The sequence below is a fragment of the Octopus sinensis genome, linkage group LG3 (genome assembly GCF_006345805.1).
Source record: "Octopus sinensis linkage group LG3, ASM634580v1, whole genome shotgun sequence".
Lineage (NCBI taxonomy): Eukaryota > Metazoa > Mollusca > Cephalopoda > Octopoda > Octopodidae > Octopus > Octopus sinensis.
This window is the reverse complement of record NC_042999.1, coordinates 40,952,104-40,972,592: the sequence shown is the minus strand read 5'-3', so window position 1 is coordinate 40,972,592 and position 20,489 is coordinate 40,952,104. Positions and strand designations below refer to the sequence as shown.

The window sequence follows — 20,489 nt, the reverse complement described above, 5'->3', positions numbered from 1 at the left end:
AGAGATACTGTCACAAGGTGGTGGTCAACCTAGGGCTATAAAAGAAGGCACTTGTGCATAAAGTGGTTCTGAAATTGGAACCATGTTATTGGGGAGCAAGTTACTTACTACTCAGTCACATCTGAACCCTCAAATATATGTTTGCGTAAATAGAAGGCGGCAAGCTGGCAGAAACGTTAGCACGCCGGGCGAAATGCGTAGCCGTATTTTGTCTGCCGCTACGTTCTGAGTTCAAATTCCGCCGAGGTCGACTTTGCCTTTCATCCTTTCGGGGTCGATAAATTAAGTACCAGTTACGTACTGGGGTCGATGTAATCGACTTAATCCCTTTGTCTGTCCTTGTTTGTCCACTCTATGTTTAGCCCCTTGTGGGTAATAAAGAAATACGTATTTTGTCTGCCGCTACGTTCTGAGTTCAAATTCCGCCGAGGTCGACTTTGCCTTTCATCCTTTCGGGGTCGATAAATTAAGTACCAGTTACGTACTGGGGTCGATGTAATCGACTTAATCCCTTTGTCTGTCCTTGTTTGTCCCCTCTGTGTTTAGCCCCTTATGGGTAGTAAAGAAATATATATGTTTGCGTAAATACGCTAACCTCTATGATTGTGTGATTGAGACTGTGTGTGTGCGAATGTGTGTGAATGTGTGTTGGTGTGTGCGTGCGTTTGTCACTGAATGTAACTGAATTTATACACATTATGAGCATTATTTCTGAGAAGAACGAATCCAAAACAATAGGAAAGAAAACCTGAAAGAGACTCTGTCATAAAATGCCTTTCGGCCTTTAATTAGTTGTGCGCCTTTACGTATTGAAGTGAAACCCCTCCAGGTTCGACTTCGCTTTTCAAATACCTGAGACTTAAACTAAATACCATATTAATTATATCGACAACAGAGCTCCCAAGAAAATGAAACTGCACACACACACACACACACACATAATATTATCTGTCAATCTATCAATCTGTCTATCTATCTATCTATCGATCGATCGATCTATCTATATATCTATCTGCACACACACACACACACACACGTACATATATTATTCATTTCTTTATCATAATAGGAAGATTATTTTGCAACAAGTAAATAATATCAGCTGTCTCATTTACCCTATGCGCCTAAAGGTACATTAAATATATATATATATATATGTGTGTGTGTGTGTGTGTGTGTGTGTGTGTGTGTGTGTGTGTGTGTGTGTATGTGTATGTGCGTCTGTGTGTATGATTACATCTGTGTATACACACACGCATACACATATGTGTACATAAAACGAAAAAACAAGAACTATAGAAAATTTATAGAGAACTATATAGAGTTTATATTTATAAGTAGAGAGCTAAGAACACTCACTATTGTTACAGAGTTTTATAGGCACAAAATCACGTGTCTATTCCACTGAGTAATGCGCCAATATCTAATTAACTGCCTCAGTTATACGCGCATACACCTAACACACATTCACATGTGTTTATTTTATATTATTTACAAAAATGCAAGATGCAATGTGCGTTACCACGCACGCACACATACATACAAGTTTGCTTACGGGAAACATTTTGAATATGTAAATAAAGCTCCTGTTCCATTATGCTGGCCACAATCTAATGATGCTGATTGGTGAACCTGTTTTGGGGGTCGCATCAAGCTGTACCGATATTATGCAGAATAAATATAATATCTTAAGAGACATGTGATCTGTGGAAATGCACGTAGCGATGCATTAAATGTTTATATATTCCATCCAAAGGTTATTATTATTATTACTATATATATATATATATATATATATATATATATATATATATATACAGAGAGTTTACGAAAAAAGCAAAAGACGAAGACAGGTGGTGTACAAAACAAACATATGTATTAGTATAACGCTTAGGAATAGAAAAAGTATTTTACGTTTCGAGCCTACGCTCTTCTACAGAAAGGTTCACAGAAAAAGCAAGGAGAGAAACAAGGAGAGAAAAAAAATGTGTGTAGTGGCTAACGATCTATCATGACTATATATATATATATATATATATATATATATATATATATATATATATATAGCTGAATGAACTGGAGCAAAGTGAAATAAAGTAACTCGTTTAAGGATACAACGTACCGCCGCCAATCGAATTCACGACTTTACGATCGGGAGCCTATTACATTAACCACTATGCCACGTGCCCTCACACGAACACACACACACATACACACAAGGAAGTTCGTAGCTTTAAGGATATCGCGAAAGGTCTGGTTGGAAGCCCTGCCTTCCGAGTTCTTTTACGGGGCTTAGAAAAATGAAGGACTGTTGCAGTACATGTGTGAATCTGCGAGAGGAATAAGTTGAATAAAATCATAATTAACTGATCTTCCTTTATTGCCTTTAATCCAATACCAGGAACTTTTCAGCACCCACACCCGTGTATATATATATATATATATATATATATATATCTATATATATATTATATATATATGTATGTATGTATGTATGTATGTATGTATGTATGTATGTATGTATGTATGTATAAATATACACACACACTTACGATGTGCTGCTTTCTGTTGCCGCCGATCAAATCCACTAAATATGGTTTTGATCGTGCCAGGGTTATAGTAAAAGACATTTGCCTAAGGTGCAACAGAGTAAGACAACACAAAACCATGGGGCTAGGAAGCAAGCATCTTATCACAGAGCTACGCCTTAATTTCAAAAATGCGAAACAGGAAAACAAAACGACTGGTAACTGCAAACTTGAATGAAGTGTACGATTTAGGTAGACAGACAGACTGATAGAGAAAACAGACTGTTCTATATAGAGAGTACTATTATTAGGACATAGCAAAATTTACTTTGGTTCATAAGAGCAACAGTAAAACCGCAGTATTAGCAAAATAAATATAATTAGTTTCTTTTTAAAATTATCTTATTTCTTTCAGCTTGTTGGGAGTGCGGCTGTGCTGGTACATCCACGTGAAGGGTTTTTAGTCGATCAAGCCGATTCCTCCCTTTATACAACAGTGCTTCAGAAGCAATGAAAGGCTAACACGCTTACACGCGTACATCAGGTCTTCTTTGTAACATAATGCCGTAAAGTGTTTCCTGGTGATCTGTTGAAAAATGAGCATTAAATTACGCTTGAAACGTCAATTCCAGAGTTCAAAACTACTACAATAATACGCAGCAACAAATGATATCAACTTGTGTTTATCGTAATTTCACATCTCTCTCTCTCTCTCTCTCTCTCTCTCTCTCGTATATATATATCTATATATTATATATATATATATATATATATATATATATATATATATACAATTATACATTTATATATCAACAGGTTGAACTGTTAATCCCTTCATACTTGTTTTCTCTCTCAGCTTTCGTTCTCGTTCCGTTTTTTCCTCTCAAACCTTTCTGTCGAAAAGCGTAGGTTCGAAGGACATTACCATTCTTCCCGAGCGTCAAGTTAATACATCTGCCGGTTGTTCTCTCACCTGTCTTCGTCTTTTGTTTTCTGTAAATTTGAACTATATATCTTATACAGAGAGTGTGTGTGGCGCGCACGCCGGCGTGTTCCTTATGGATTCGAAAACTGAGTTGCCGATTTTGACGTATGAGATTCAGTAATCTTTCGACAACCAAATAAAGTATGTTTCTTGCACAGTAACTTTTGTTTACTACAATAACTTCGGAAACGAGGTCGGGTCGCACGGTTTTGAGGTCTTTAGCTATGGGAGGCAACTCTTCCTGAACAATTTTTAGAGCATAATGAGAAAGTGCTTAAAAAACATGGAGTTTTACCAGGGAATGAAACTTCGAAGATATACCGTCAACGTTATTAGTACTATTTAGTAGATAATGTTTTAATGTGGAGTATGTTTGCCTGTGTTTTGTTTAGCCCAGAGTTCCCTCTGATGTAATAGACTCATCGCATACTTATTTTTCTTCCTGAAATACGGTAAATCTGTGTCTTTCTTTCGATAAAAGGATGCTGCTATTTGTAGTAGCTCAAGTTACCACAGAGACGCCTCTGTGTGTGTGTGTGTGTGTGTGTGTGTGTGTGTGTGTTTTGTTGTGGTGAAAAATACTTCTCAGAATAGGTTGCACGACATTGTTTTTAAAGAAGTCTGGACAACGTTTTCACTACTAACCACTCAACATCAAATTACAACTGTTAATTGTGGGAAGTCAAGTAGACTGAGATCTACATATAATGTTATTGTATAGAATGTAAGTGCAATAAGGAAAGTTTTGAACTCATTATCCTGTGGTTAGTAATCCATTACTTTAAATTTGTGTCCATCAAGTCTTTAAACATTATTTTACAGGGTTTAGACCTTCGACTGTCGCCATGATGAGGTATCACCTTAAAACATTTAATTGATCATACTGATCTCAGTACGTATTTCAATCTGGCATTTATTTTATAGATCTCTGCTTGATGAACTTTGAGACATAGTGGGACATAATACTCGATTTGACAACAGATGTAAACACACATAAACACACGCACGCGCGCGCACACACACATGCAAGCAAACACACACACACATATTAGCTGCAAGATTGACTGTGTGGTTGAGAAGTTTGCTTCCCTACCTCATGGTTCCACGTTCAGTCCCTCTGCATGATACCCTGGCAAGACATTTCTATTATAGTCCTAGGCCAACCAAAGACTTATGACAGAATTTGGTACACGGAAACCACAGCTTTGTTCATCAGATAATAACAGATAAACATGTTTCTAAAGAAGACTTGTTTGCTTCATACTCCTCGTGTGCCGATTCTGCCTATAAGAAAGGAACAAACAATACAATGTGGCTGGAGGTCATAACACCCGTGCAACGCCGGTGTGCTTTGCCAGTATATATATATATATATATATATATATATATATATATATATATATATATATGATCCAACCGACAGCGGGAGTTAAAAGTGATCCAATCTTTTATATATATATATGATGGTATTGAGTAGGGAATGTTGTTATACATTGCTGGTCACAATGCATGTCGCATCGTTCTTGCTGTCCAATGATGCCACCCTGCTGGCCAGGCGACCAGGCCAACATTCCCCCTGATAAGAAGGCTACTCTATCGTATCGTAGGGTTACTCATTTGCAGCTGAGTGGACTGGTGCAACCTGAAATGAAATGTTTTGCTCATATATTGAAGACCCACTTCGGTCACGAATGACCATGAAATTGCACCTAGAAACTTAACCGCAACCCACTCAGGCACAAGTCCCGACAAGGTTGTTTAAGGAAGACCAACAGTCGCCCATGCATACCCGTCTCCCCTCTCTATGTCACCGATGTTATCCAACGGAAATGGCAAAGGCCGATACAACTTGGCACGAGTGATGTCGCAACTCATTTCTACAACTGAGTGAACTGGAGCAACGTAAATAAAGTGCCTTGCCCAAGAACACAGCTCAGTCCGGGATTCGAACTCACTACCTCATAATTGTGATGTCGATGCTCTAACTACTGACCCATATATTATAGGTTTTTAACTAAGGGAAGCTGAAATTCCGGACCTTTGGAGAATTTTCTCAAATTCTGACACACACGTCTTAGAAAATACGGACGTAAGCCAAACCTTACACACACACACACACACACACACACACACACACACACGACGGGCTTCAGAATGCTTTGCGTCTACCAAATTCACTCACAAAATATTAATCAGCACAGAGATACGGTAAAAAAAAAATAATTAATAAATATCAGAAATATTAAATTTCTAAATCTCTCATAGAGATATGTACGGTGGTGGGGCGATAGAATGGTTGTATACTGTCAGTCTAACGTGAACGTGACAGTAGGGGGTTACACCACCGCTGTTTAGCCCTAGGAAGCATCGACGCTTCCTGGTGGCTTTGACACATTTTTCCTGTGTCCTTATATACACAGGACAGGAAGCGTGTATACAACAGTATACAACAATTGATAAATAAAAACAACGAATTACTCTAGATACAACTTGGGAACGAACCCGAAACGACATTGCTATGAAGCGAACATAATAAGAACCACACAGACATGCTTGTATCTATAAATGAATAAATAAGATAGACACAATCAAATGCGGCACTGATTTTACATTACATCAAAGGCAGTTACAACAGCTGCAAATGAATTGAAATTAAATTTAACAAGCATAACAAAACAGGTGCAAGCCGCTATCTTAAATTTTTGTAGAAGTCTATTGAAAATTATCTGGCAATAATCATAATTCCAATACTCATTTTCAATAGTTATCATTTTATAATTATCGTTATTATCCTAATAAGCTTGATAAAATCGTTAGCACGCTGGGGGAATATACTAAGAGGGCGGCGAGCTGGCAGAAACGTTAGCGCGCAGGGCGAAATGCGTAGCCGTATTTCGTCTGCCGTTACGTTCTGAGTTCAAATTTCGCCGAGGTCGACTTTGCCTTTCATCCTTTCGGGGTCGATTAAATAAGTACCAGTTACGCACTGGGGTCGATGTAATCGACTTAATACCTATATCTGTCCTTGTTTGTCCCCTCTATGTTTAGCCCCTTGTAGGTAATAAAGAAATAGTTATTTCGGCTGCCGCTACGTTCTGGGTTCAAGTTCCGCCGAGGTCGACTTTGCCTTTCATCCTTTCGGGGTCGATAAATAAAGTACCAGTTTCGCACTGGGGTCGATGTAATCGACTTAATCCCTTTGTTCTTGTTTGTCCCCTCTATGTTTAGCCCCGTGTGGGCAATAAAGAAATATATACTTAGTGGTACTTCGTTCGTCTAAACGTTCCGTGTTCAAATTCCGCCGAGGTCGACTTTACCTTTCATCCTTTCGGGGTCGATAAATAAAGTACCAGTTTCGCACTGGGGTCGATGTAATCGACTTAATCCCTTTGTTCTTGTTTGTCCCCTCTATGTTTAGCCCCTTGTGGGCAATAAAGAGATATATACTCAGTGGTACTTCGTTCGTCTATACGTTCCGTGCTCAAATTCCGCCGAGGTCGAATTTGCCTTTCATTCTTTCGGGGTCGATAAAATTATGTACCAATTTAAAAAACTGGGATTAATGTAATCGACTTAAATTCTCCCTTCTCGCGAAGCTGCTGGCTTTCTCTTTCTCTTTTACTAGTTTCGGGCATTTGCCTGCGGCCATGCTGGAGCACCACCTTTAGTCGAGCAAATCGACCCCAGGACTTATTCTTTGGAAGCCTAGTACTTATTCTATCGTTCTCTTTTGCCGTAAACACACCAACATCGGTTGTCAAGCGATGTTGGTGGGGGGGAGAAACACAGACCACAAACATATACCCGGAACTAAGTGGTTGGTAAGCAAGCTACTTACCACACAGCAACTCCTGCGCTTTGTACTAAAATTTGAATCAATTATTATTATTTTCATTATTATTACTAAAATTGTTAAACTGGCGAGCTGGCAGAATCGTTAGCATGCCGGGATAAAATGCTTAGCGGCATTTCGTCCGTCTTTACATTCTGTGTTCAAATTCCGCCGAGGACAACTTTGCCTTTCACCATTTCAGGGTCGATAATTTAAGTACCAGTGAAACACTGGGGTCATTATTATTATTGTTGTTGTTGTTTGTATCATTATGACGGCAAACTGACAGAATCATTATCGCGTCGGACAGAAAGTTTAGCGACATTTATTCTAGTTTTACATTCCGTTTGACTTTGCATTTTATCCTTTGCTTTTCATCCTTTCGGGGTCATTCAAGTAAGTACCACTTAAGCAGTGGCGTCGATGTAATCGATTTGCCCCCATCTCAAACTGCTGGCCTTGATCCAAAAGATGAAACCATTATTATTAGTATTAATGAATCGACCTGTCAGAATCCTTTAAGCGTCAAACAAAACAGTTACCAACAATTTTTCTCGATTCTAAATGTTCTGAGTTCAAACACCGCCGAGGTCAACTTTCCGTTTATCTTGCAGGGTCGATGGTGACGCCTAACCTTCGAACTCAACATTACTGACTTTGTGCCAAAATTTGAAACATTATTATTTCAAGGAAGCTTCTTAGCTAGGTGCCTTATTTCATTCATATCGATTCGCTATTTGTTTACTGCTCTAGTTACTGATGATGTAATAATTATTCTTTTCTACTCTAGGCACAGGGCCCGAAATTTTTGGGAAGGGGGCCCAGAAGATTAGATTCACCCCAGTACGCAAGTGGTACTTAATTTATCGATCCCGAAAGGATGAAAGGCGAAGTCTACCTCGGTGGAGTTTGAACTCAGAACGTCAAGACATACGAAATGCCGCTAAGCATTTCGCCCGGCGTTCTAACGTTTCTGCCAGCTCACCGTTTTGTTTGTTGATAATCACCACCCCACTTCCACATCTGTGCTGGAAAAGTGACCACATGGTCAAAAGAGTTCTAACCATGATCTTCGAAGCGACATTTTAAAGCAAATGCATAGTGGACAGTTGCTCAGAGGCCCCGCGACTCTAGGGGGCGCATATTGCTTTGCCTAATACTGTTACGAAGGCTATCTTTTCCCTGTGTGCAATTAATCTAGGATCTCATTCGGAGAAGTCTTCACTCTATTTTCATGTAATTATTTCACTTTAAGAAAAATAATTAAGCGTTTTATGTTCTGAGTTCAAATTCCGCCGAGGTCGATTTTGCCTTCCATCTTCTCGAGATCGATAAAATAAGTGCCGGTCTTGTACTGGGTTCGATAAAATTGGCTACCCCCGAAACTGCTGGCCTTGTGCCAACATTTGAAACTATTATCATTATTGTCATCATCACCATTATTATTATTATCATTATTATTATTATCATTATCATTATTATTATCATTATTATTATTATTATTATTATTATTAGTTCAATTACTGCTACTATTATCGCCACGACTTCAAGTACTACTACTACTACTACTACTACTACTACTACAGACACCAGCATCATAGTCGTTTCACCGAAAACTGGATCTTCAGAATTTGCTTTGGCGACATTCTTGGCTAATAAACGTTGTTGCACCCCCTGCAGATATCCCTTAATTGCTGTTGGCGCCTAAAGAATTAGTACACTCTTTACTTTCTACTTCGGAAATGAAGAATATTCTCTTAGCGAGCGGCATGGACAATCTCAACCAAACGAATATTATTTGCAATGATGAAGGAAGAGGATGGGGAATGGGGCCAATGCATGCGCATGTGTTTTACGAAAGTGCTTACGTAGGTGTGTATATATATATATATATATATACATACATACATACACACACAGTTTTCAAATTTGCGGTCAAAGGCGAAAGAGTACAGGATAGGTAGCTCCAGGTCACACTACTTTTGAAATTGTGAAAACAGTCAAATCAATATATAGAAAAAAATCTCCCTAAAGATTCCAAGTGCATTTTCAAGTTCATTTATTTATACTTTGCTGCTGCGGTAAGAACTTTATTTCCTTAAGAGTATGTAATTTGTACACACACACACACATACATACATATTCTTTTACTCTTTTACTTGTCTCAGTCATTTGACTGCGGCTATGCTGGAGCACCACCTTTAGTCGAGCAAATCCACCCCACAATTTATTCTTTGTAAGCCTAATACTTATTCTACCAGTCTCTTTTGCGAACCGCTAAGTTACGGGGAGGTAAACACATCAGCATCAGTTGTCAAGCGATGTTGGGAGGATAAACACAAACACACAAACATACATATATATATATAAATATATATATATATATATATATATATATATATATATATATATATATATATATTATATATATATATACATATATACGACGGGTATCTTTCAGTTTCCGTCTACCAAATCCACTCACAAGGCTTTGGTCGGCCCGAGGCTATAGTAGAAGACACTGAACTCGGAACCATGTGGTTCGTAAGCAAGCTACTTATCACACAGCCAAGATTTCTGATCGTGTGTTGAAACAGATATTGTTATACTTGGGGATGGTCGTATTTTGCCAATTAAACACATGCATTATATATTTAGTCTTCATGATCATTATTTTGATTTTCATATGTAAGTAAATATTCATACATGTTAATCTTTAATCTTTTACTTGTTTTAAAGACATTTGTCTGCAGCCAGATATTTATCAGCCTGTTACTTGAGCTATCGTACTGAACTGGTAAATTACAGGAACGTAAACAAACCAGCACCGGTTGTCAAGCGGTGTGTGTGTGTATGGCGGAGGGGTAACAAGCACAAATGAAAATAATCATGGAAGTGTACTGAAACTAAGCTAGCTCAGTGCTTCTCAACCCTTTTACACTTGCGGTACACTTATATTCGTTTGAATATTGGGAGACACACCTGAACGAAAAATATAACTAAGATTATAAGGGGGGAAAAATTTATATTCATGTTACACTGCGGCACACCTAGCATCGTCTCATGGCACTCGAGTGTGCCGCGGCATACAGGTTGCGGAGCTCTGAGCTAGCCTATGGATCTCGATACGCGCGGCCAAGTTTCCATATAGTGTGAAATATTTGCTTTCCGCTCTGTAAGTTCCGTACATGAATAGAATATCAGTAACGATGAAGTGAAATACAGCTTCGATGTATGTGTGCGTGAAAGCGTGTAAGTGCGAATCTGTGTGTGTGTGTGTGAGAGAGAGAAACAGACTGAGAGAGGTAAACTAAGAGAGAGAGAGTGTGGGTGCCTAGGCAATCTTTCGTCTCTAGTAGACCTTTCCGTCGATTTCCGTAAAAATTTTTTTTTTTACATATGGGCTTGCGGGAACTTTTGAAGTAATGAGAGCGAAAGAGACTAAGAGAAAGCATTTTATGACGAGGAAGTTTTTTTGAAGTTACCGTGCATGGCAAGCATTGATGTACATGTGTGTGTGTGCGTGTGTGTGTTGATGGGGTGTGGGAGACAGACAGTATGTTGTGTAAGTGAAGTGCTTCTGTTAGTGTGTGTGAAGAGACAGAGTAATGCGTGAAAGAAAGAGATAACTGAAATTTTTTACTCGGTGTATGTGTATATATTACTTCAAAAGTTCCCGCAAGCCCATATGTAAAAAAAAAAAAATTTTTTACGGAAATCGACGGAAAGGTCTACTAGAGACGAAAGATCGCCGGTGCCTATTACTGTATAATGTGCCTAAGTAAAAGTATTTTAAAATAGATGTAATCATGCGCAAGATTTAAAAACACTATCGAAACGTCGTGGATTTGGATGGAAGCACTCCGTCGGTTACGACGATGAGGGTTCCGGTTGATCCGAATCAACGGAAGAGCCTGCTCGTGAAATTAATGTGTAAGTGGCTGAGCACTCCACAGACACGTGCACCCTTAACGTAGTTCTCGGGGATATTCAGCGAGACACAGAGAGTGACAAGGCCGGCCCCTTGAAATACAGGTACAACAGAAACAGGAAGTAAGAGTGAGAGAAAGTTGTGGTGAAAGAGTACAGCAGGGATCACCACCATCCCCTGCCGGAGTCTCGTGGAGCTTTTTAGGTGTTTTCGCTCAATAAACACTCACAACGCCCGGTCTGGGAATCGAAACCGCGATCCTATGACCGCGAGTCCGCTGCCCTAACCACTGGGCCATTGCGCCTCCACTCGTCGTGGATTTACCGATTGAGGAAAAAGAAATCTTTTGTCATTCTCAAGCATGACGTGTGCAGCAACACCTGAGAAACACGTCCCTTTATGTATTAGCGGGTAACACTGGTTGATGCTGCAAGCTTCCTTTAACCGGTTTTGTTTCCTCTCTAAGTTCGTTGTAACTCACTACGTGTTTATATGTACCGATACATACAGATGCGACACAGATGCGATTAGCATGTGCAAGTAGACACACACATGGCTGAAGAGCCAAATAACCATGTACACAAACATTTTGTTTACAAGAAAAAATACCTTATTATGAACACATCTCAAAAGTGTGTGTGTATGTGATATATATGTATATATATATATATATATATATACATGCATATACATACATACATATACATACATGCATACATATATACATACATAGAAATATACATTATGCATACATATATCTACATATATACACATACATATATATACATATATACACATACATATATATATATATATATGCACACACATATATATATATACGTATATACTCATACATATATATATTTCTTTACTACCCACAAGGGGCTATTATACACATACATATGTATATATACATATATATATATTATACTCATACATATACATATACATTCATATATATATATATATACTTATATATATACTATATATCTGTTTGTATGTATTATTTCTGTTTCACATACTGATTACCATATTTCGCTTAATTGCAACTCCCACCAGAGTTATGCAGCACACGCACGTACATAAAGTATATACACGTATAGTTATACATATATATATATATATATATATCATAATATATATATATATATATATATATATATATATATGGGCATAATGTGTGTATATATTATATATACATCTATGTATGTAATATATGTATATATATATATATAATATGCATATATGTGTGTATACATTATATATATAACATCTATGTTATGGTATATATGTATATATATATATATAGCATAAAGCACATATATATTATTTTGGGTGAGTACATATATGTATATAGAATGTTATGTTATATATATATAGCCGTGCCCGTGTGTTTGTGCGAGTGTATATATTATATATATACGTGTGTTATATATATATATATATATATATATATATATATATATATATACACAGACGCACAAACACACAATGGATACACACACAGACGCACACAACAATCTCTTACATTCCGTACAAAATTTCCATTTTATTTGTATAAATCTCTTTATCAGACAGTCTATATCCGATTAATGCGGCTGTGTTTAGGTGTCTGGCTTTTTTTTTTTTTTTTTTTTTTATATCTATTCAGATAGGTTTCCCCTTACATCACGAATAGAGTTATCTTGTTTAACTGTTAGGTTTCTTTATAGTAAACAAATGCACAAACTTAAACAGAAAATAAACTATAAACATGAAGATGAACTACAACAACAAAAAAAGAAAAAAAAGCAACAACTAAGACTAGCGAGAAAGGCTTTGCCGGCAAATCAGCAATAAGATGAGTCTTTAATAACGAAGAGATCTGAGAATCATTTGTGGCGGGTTCGTGTTTACATAAACACGTTCTCTTTGTAGATGGATAAATGCATGTGTATATGTGTGTATATTATTTCAACACACACACACACGCACATACACACATCCATACACACACACACACACACACATATATATATATATATATGTACACATAAAAGCTTATACGTGTGTAGTTTGTGTGCATGTGTGAATTCGTGTATATATGTATCTATGTGTGTGTGTGTATGTATATATATATATATATATATATATATATATATAGTACATAAACACATACATAGAGACATACGTGTGTGTGTCCGTTTGTACATGTGTCACTGTTTTCTTCCTCTTCTCTCTCTCTCTATTTATATATATATATATATATATATATATATATATATATATATACATACATACATACATACATACATACATATATATTATTATATATTATATAAATATATATAAACGTATATATATACATACACACACTGTTTACTTAAGGCAGGCTTGTGTGTATACACACACACACACACACACAAACTCTTTGCGATTAAAATGTAATTGTGGATATACACTCTGAGTAAAAATGCATAATAGCTCGTTTAAACGTATTGTTCATATATAATAAAGGTAAACGTATGTCAAAGGTATGATTACTAGTAGTTATAATAGAAGTAAAAAGATCCAAGTGAAACGGGAAATAAACAAACGATTGCGAAAAATAAAACAAAATGAATATAAACATTCTTTGCAAGCGACCGATGAGGTGGTGTACCTGCTTACACGTTTCGCTAGAAATAGCAGTCAAAGATTGCGCTTTAAAAAATACATCATACTCTACTGTCTTAAAAAGATAGTATAACATTTAATATGATATATATTTAGTCATTTCAATCAAGACTGTTTTAAGAATAAACAAGAACAAAAAAGTATTGGGTAAAAATAGAAAAATAATAATAATAATAATAATAATAAAGAGGGGAAATAAAGTAGTTATTTCGTGAAAGCTATATATATAAGTAAAATATCACATGTTTACCAACCGCATATACGAGCGTGTAGCTAAGATATTTGCTTAATAGCCACGTGGTTCCGTGTTCGATGTCACCGCGCAGAAGAACCTGGAGTATGTGTCCACTTTCTGTAGTAGCCTCGGCTTATTATTATATGCTCTGTGACTCGAATTTCGTGTAAACGAAAATGGATGCGGAGGAGAGGGTGATATGCCGTTGTGCACTAGAGGGTCAAGTGGCACCTCTGTGTTGCCAACAGGATAACTTAGTCATTCGATAAATAGCGATCAAAATACACACATGAAATTAACAAGTACTGAGGATTTCGTTGTAAAATAAAATAAAATAAATGCGCCCTTTTTTTAAAGCCTAGCCAGGCTCATGTACTCGGCTTCCCGGTTTCAATGGCGTAATGTGTTCCCCAGCTGGGCGGGACGCCAGTCCATCGCAGTGTTACTCATTTTTGCCAGCTGGGTGGACTGGAGCAGCGTGAAATGAAGTGTTTTGCTCAAGAACACAACGTGTCGCCCGGTCCAGGAATCGAAACCACACAATCTTACGATCATGATGCTGACACCCTAACCACTAAGCCACGCGCCTCCCACAAGAGATTTTCGTTGTACTTAACTAAAAACCCTTGAATAGCAGTTAATCGAAAGACTGAAAGCATTAAAATAACGCCTACACACACATATATACATGCATATTATACGTACGCATATATGTATGTTTGTACGATCGTGTATGTATATATATATATATATATATATATATATATATATATCGACACTGGAAAAAGTATATGTATTTGTGAAGGGAGCTGACTTGTCGTCGACAACCATGATTGTCACACGCTGATGAAAGGTAAACACCTTGAAACTCGGGTCCGTGTGTATCATGAGTTGAAGACGGGGAGGATGACTCCCCTTCACAAAAACTGAGAGGACACAGATAGTGTGTCTATAGCCAGCTGGAGGAGATATCTTCCTGGGGCTACAAACTACAGTAGCATCCACCCTTAGGGGTTAGCCATATTCAAATGGCAAATATGCGTGTATATATATATATATATATATATATATATATGTATAAAAACGTATAAATAGATAATAGACCTCTGTAATAACCAGAAGGCAGATCTTACTCAAGGCGGTTCGAGTTTTCAGGCTACGAGGGTAAAATGGCTTACGGCATAGAACAGTATTTCAAAAGACACGATAAACAGATTTAAACAAAATCACAGGCTGTTAAGAATATATAAGTTAATTAAAAAAAGAATAGCGATACCAACAGACGCAATAAAATGGAAACTATAAATAACTGTTGTAAAAAAAAATCATATGTATACAGACGCATTTGCAGGCGTGTGACTAACAAGTTCGTATATCAACCACATTCGCAAGTTCGATCCCACAGCAGACCACTCCAATCTATTCCGAAGTTAATTACTCCAACTGTTCAATGAACGGAATGAATAATTAAACTCATTCGAAAAGCATGTAAGTAAATAGTTGAGTATTTCTTACATGTGTGTTATATAACCTTAAGGCGATCCTCGGGGTGGGGGTGGAAAACAAAAACAAAAAAAAACAATCGGAGTGACACAGCGAGTGACATACAGGTACAATCTTTGAAACACAGGTACAATCCATCCAGCGGGCTTCCGTATAGTTTCCACCTCAACCTGTTTGCACTCACAAGAATTCGCTCGACTCGGAACAATGGTAAAAAGACACTTGTCCAATAAGCGATACAGTGGGACCGAACCAGAAATTATATTGATGGCGAAGAAAATTTCTTTACCACTCGGCCAGGCCTAAACACATATTCTCTCTTTATCTATCTATCTATGTATCTATCTATCTATCTATCTATTCCCCCCCTCTCTCTCTCTCTCTCTTGTTTGAGCTTGTAGACTGATGAATAAAGTTATAATTCTGAATAAAAAACAAAAAGAGAAAAAATACCAACGCAGACGCATATATTCTAAAATTAAACAATTAGGGTTTAAAGTTACTGAAAATAAATGAAAGTTACAAAATAAACAGAAAAACGTAAATAATAATAATAATAATCATAATAATAATAATTATTATTATTATTATTATTATTATTATTATTATTGTTGTTGTTGTTGTAGTTATTATTATTACTATTATTATAGACGATTAAATATAATATGGCAGCATGAAAAGGGAAAATTAACGGATTAATGGTGTGGAATAGAGATGATAGTGTTTGTGTGTGTGTGTGTGTGTGTGTGTGTATTAACAGTTTGACTCAGCTGTACATGACTTAAAGTTTCGTTGTTGTATAAAGTACGTACGTCTATTCTCATCACATGCTACTTTCGTTTGTTCACTCACTTCTCTGTGTGTATACAAAATATTTTGGTGACATACAAGTCGTATGTATGTATGTATGTATGTATAGAAGGTAAATCAAAACCATTTAATTCCAGGATTTCTTTTGCTTAATAAAAGCATCTAAATATGAAACATCATGGAAATTGTTCAATAAAAATTGTTCAATAAAGTTGAATATTAAGTATTTATGGAATTTTGATTTACTGTCGGGTGACTTTTGGCCAACCCTGTATACGTGTGTATGTGGCGGAGACAGAATAACAAAAAAAAAGAGAAAAAAAAAAAACTTAAATAAAGGAGAAATTTATATCTGTAGGTGGGTAGAAAATCACAGATAGATCGGTATATTTGGAGAAAAGTAGATCATTAGGTATATATAGATACACGCATATACATACACAGGCATACAAATTTACACACACACCCGCAATTATACACAAACATGCATGCATACATACATACATATGGATGAATGGACACAGACAATGAAGTATGAAGGTATCTAGGAGGATGTGTGTGTATAACGATGGGAGAAACAGATTGATGGAAAGGGGTGTATACAAAAAGAGAAAGTGATATAAAATATAAGACAGTATTGGTTTCAGATTTTGGCACAAGGCAGTTTCAGGGGAATGGGGTTAGTCTGTTAGATCAGTTCTTTATCGGTATTTCATTTTATCGATTTCGAAAGGATGAAAGGTAAGTTGACCTCGGCGGCATTTGAACTTAGAACGTAAAGCACCGGAAGACATTACTGTTAAGTATTTTTTTCCGGCGTGCTTAACGATTCTGCCAGCTCGAAAATAATTCATTCTACTATTGATACAAGTTCTATTTTGTGGGGAGGGGCTTGTCGTTTACGTCGACCTTTTGTGTTCAACCGTTCCTTTATTTTTATCGACGCCGAAAGGATAAAAGGCGAATTTGACCTCGGCGGCATTTGAAGTTAGAACGCAAAACCGGAAGAAATGCCGCTAAGCATTTCATTTAGTCCGGCATGCTAACGATTCTGCCACCTTCATAATAATTCTTTCTATTAAAGGAACAAGGCCTGGAATTTGGTGGGGATGGGGCATGTTGATTAAATCGATTCCACTATTTCATTGGCACTTAATTTATCGACCACGGAATTATAAAAGACAAAGTCGACCTCAGCGGAATTTGAACTCAAAATGCAAAGCAGGAAGAAATGCCGCTAAGCATTTCCCTTTAGTCCGGCATGCTAACGATTCTGCCACCTTCATAATAATCCTTTCTACTAAAGGAACAAGGCTTGGAATTTGGTGGGGAGGGGGCATGTTGATTAAATCGATTCCACTATTTCATTGGCACTTAATTTATCGACCACGAAAGGATAAAAGGTAAAGTCGACCTCAGCGGAATTTGAACTCAAAATGCAAAGCAGGAAGAAATGCCGCCAAGCATTTCTTTTAGTCCGGCATGCTAACGATTCTGCCACCTTCATAATAATCCTTTCTTCTAAAGGAACAAGGCGTGGAATTTGGTGGGGAGGGGGCATGTTGATTAAATCGATTCCACTATTTCATTGGCACTTAATTTATCGACCACGAAAGGATAAAAGGCAAAGTCGACCTCAGCGGAATTTGAACTCAAAATGCAAAGCAGGAAGAAATGCCGCTAAGCATTGTTTTTTTCTCTGTCCAGCGCGCTAACGATTCTGCCAAGGTTTATAATAATAACACGAGAAAGTAATTTTGATAATTGCAGCAAGAAAACAGTACAACGAGGAAAGAACTTTGAAATAGGGAATAAAAGAAAATGGTAGACTTTAAAGGAACAAATATACGGCTGAAAGTAAACAAACTCGAAAGACATTATTTTCTACACTAAAATATGGAGTTTTTTTTGGTTTTTTTAGAGAGAGAGAAAAAACGGTTTCTGTCAGCCAAAGATGAAGTTTCTACCTAAGTCACCCGACTTGTAAGAAATAGCAAACAATTTCTCTCTAAAAGTGAGACCCTTCCTATCTATGAAAATAAAATAAAATAAAAACACACACATTTGACTGACATACAATGTATTGTCTGCAAGATAGCAGCCAACGTGTGCTTAAACACCATCAGCATTAAAAACAAGGATAACAGAAAGGCATCTGTTTTAAAACGGAAAATGACAGAAAAGAAATACGAAAAAAAAAATAATAATAATAATATTAAGGCACACGTTAATGTGCAATATATACGGTGCACGCGCACGTTTATGCGTAATGTATACACGCAAGCGTGCGTGCAACACACAAGCGTACACACATTTTCTATTTTATTTTAAACGATATATTTTTCACTGTCCTGGTTGCTATATAATTTATTTAGCAAATACTCAGTCGCTTCTCCCTCGAACCTTGTGCGTATCTCTCTCGTGTATGTGTACGTATGTGAGTACACACACACACACACATATATATATATAAAGTTAATCCAAATAAGAAAACACAAAAAAAATCACAACGCGTGGACGTGGAACAAATATAGTATTATCGGACGATATATATATATTTATATACATACACGCACACACACACATATATATATATATATATATACATGCACGTATAAATATATGTATATATATATACATGCACACACACATATATACACATACATACACACATACATACAGACATATATACACACATATATACACATACACATATACACACATACATACACATATATATACGCGCACGCACACGCGCAAACACGTAATTTCAGCTGAAAACTGTCTAGGAGTTACTCAAAGTCCTCTAATTTCGCATGTGCATTTGTTCCTAAGATACTCGTGTGTGTTCGAACCAAACTCACAGTACGTTTGTGCATGTGTGGGGGGGGGGGTTAGAGAAAGAGAGTGTGTGAGAGGGTTTACAGGGTGGGGTGGGGTGGGGTGTAGATTATATGTAAGAGAGAGAGAAAGAAAGAGAGAGAGAGACTTTACCTTTCTTCTCCACTAATATAACAATAGCGATGCCTTACTATGATGACTTATAATAGCCGTGGGTTGTAGTAACTGATAAACAATGTTATTGTTGCTACTGTTGCAGACAAATTACAGTTTCAATAATGCTTTTGCGTATTCCGTTATATCGAGAGAGAGAGAGAGAGAGAGAGAAGGAGAGACAGAGACAGACAGAAGTTATTCGGAGAACGACAACGGACTGTAGCAGAAGATGGAACTTGTGTACAGACAGACAACATCTGGTCTGAGAACATCACTTTGCGCAGACCGGCAAAAGTGTTGTTGTTGTTGTCGTTATTAATGTTGTTCTTGTTTAGCCCCCAAGTCACCTCTTATCAAGTAGATTAACGATCAAAAGGTATTTCGGTTGTAACCATACCGCTTCATTTTATTATTATTATCATTATTATTATTTTAATACTAACAAACACATTCTTTCTATTTACGAACACTTTTACGCTGAGTGCTCTGCGTGTAAATTTGTAAGGGATATAAAGCTGTTATTTCGAGCATGTTGCGAGGGAGAGAGATTACGGGAGAGAGACTACGAAAAGTATCTCCCTGGCAATTTTGATTGTTGATAGCGAGATAAGTGGCTGGAGGAATGAATGAAGAGAAAGAAATGTGGAACAGAATATCTAAAATATAAGCAAAAATATTACGGGCAGGAAGTGAAGGGTGAGAGAAAAGTTATGAAAACAATACAACAACAACAAAAAAAGTTGGGGGGGGGTGGAGAAAATAGTATATTTTTCATTAAATGCAAGGAACGGAAAAGGAAACTGAAAAAATATATACTGTGTGTGTTTGTGTGTGTGTATATATATATATATATATATATATATATATACAGACAAATAGACAAACACAAAGAGTCAGGAAAGAAAATAAATAAACGAAAATGAGAGATGAAATACAAGAAGGAAGTAAGGAGAGCATATATTAAGAGTGTGTGCGAGTGTAATAATTAAGTGGAGCGGTGAAACTCGAAGCAT

General features: G+C 36.9%; 1 protein-coding gene across 2 annotated transcripts in view; it reads right to left on the bottom strand.

Annotated features, from left to right (window-relative positions):
- Nucleotides 1-20,489, bottom strand: part of LOC115209330 (inactive histone-lysine N-methyltransferase 2E-like) — a 519,705-nt gene that overhangs the window by 489,626 nt on the left and 9,590 nt on the right. The window contains exon 1 of one of the 2 annotated variants that reach the window (XM_029777691.2): nucleotides 19,474-19,646. The exons of the other annotated variant lie outside the window; for it this stretch is intronic. The gene's annotated coding sequence lies outside the window, so the exon portion shown is untranslated. Of the gene's footprint in view, nucleotides 1-19,473; nucleotides 19,647-20,489 lie in introns of those variants that run through there. 2 annotated transcript variants of the gene reach the window in all.